Below are 1,007 nucleotides of genomic sequence, written 5' to 3'. Positions count from 1 at the left end.
TCTTCTCTGTAGTTGTCAGGATGGCCGAGTGGTCTAAGGCGCCAGACTCAAGGATCAACTCCTTCCTGATCAAAGGGAATTCTGGTCTCCAAATGGAGGCGTGGGTTCAAATCCCACTCCTGACACACTTTAGAACTGTGATTGTCAGCAGAACAACAAGTTTAACTCTTTTTTTTCTTTTGGAAGCAATTTAAAGCAGCAGAGTTGGTGCAAAATCATTTTATGCAGCAAGGGGAAATTCTTACCAATAGTTAGTAAACACAGAGAGAGAGAGACACTTGATGTGGAGCCAAATTCATAAAGGTGGTTTTACGATAAAATGGGTCAAATTAGTGTTACGTATTCTTTTTGTCTCCTCCGTAGTTGTCAGGATGGTCTCCAAATGGAGGCGTTGGTTCAAATCCCACTCCTGACACACTTTAGAACTGTGATTGTCGGCAGAACAACAAGTTTAACTCTTTTTTTTCTTTTGGAAGCAATTTAAAGCAGCAGAGTTGGTGCAAAATCATTTTATGCAGCAAGGGGAAATTCTTACCAATAGTTAGTAAACACACAGAGAGAGACACTTGATGTGGAGCCAAATTCATAAAGGTGGTTTTACGATAAAATGGGTCAAATTAGTGTTACGTATTCTTTTTGACACCTCTGTAGTTGTCACGATGGCCGAGTGGTCTAAGGCGCCAGACTCAAGGATCAACTCCTTCCTGATCAAAGGGAATTCTGGTCTCCAAATGGAGGCGTGGGTTCAAATCCCACTCCTGACACACCTTAGAACTGTGATTGTCGGCAGAACAACAAGTTTAACTCTTTTTTTTCTTTTGGAAGCAATTGAAAGCAGCAGAGTTGGTGCAAAATCATTTTATGCAGCAAGGGGAAATTCTTACCAATAGTTAGTAAACACACAGAGAGAGACACTTGATGTGGAGCCAAATTCATAAAGGTGGTTTTACGATAAAATGGGTCAAATTAGTGTTACGTATTCTTTTTGTCTCCTCCGTAGTTGTCAG

The 1,007-nt window shown here is 40.8% G+C and overlaps 2 non-coding genes across 2 annotated transcripts; both read left to right on the top strand.

Annotated features, from left to right (window-relative positions):
- Nucleotides 1-14: 14 nt before the first annotated feature.
- trnal-caa lies at nt 15-125 on the top strand. The gene is made up of 2 exons: nt 15-52; nt 80-125. It is a non-coding gene; the product is annotated as a tRNA-Leu (tRNA).
- A 528-nt stretch (nt 126-653) lies between these two features.
- Nucleotides 654-764, top strand: trnal-caa. The gene is made up of 2 exons: nt 654-691; nt 719-764. It is a non-coding gene; the product is annotated as a tRNA-Leu (tRNA).
- The last annotated feature ends 243 nt before the right edge of the window (nt 765-1,007 follow it).

This window comes from Micropterus dolomieu, unplaced genomic scaffold (assembly GCF_021292245.1).
Source record: "Micropterus dolomieu isolate WLL.071019.BEF.003 ecotype Adirondacks unplaced genomic scaffold, ASM2129224v1 contig_2095, whole genome shotgun sequence".
NCBI classification, from domain to species: Eukaryota; Metazoa; Chordata; class Actinopteri; order Centrarchiformes; family Centrarchidae; genus Micropterus; species Micropterus dolomieu.
This window is presented reverse-complemented; position numbering and strand designations above follow the sequence as displayed.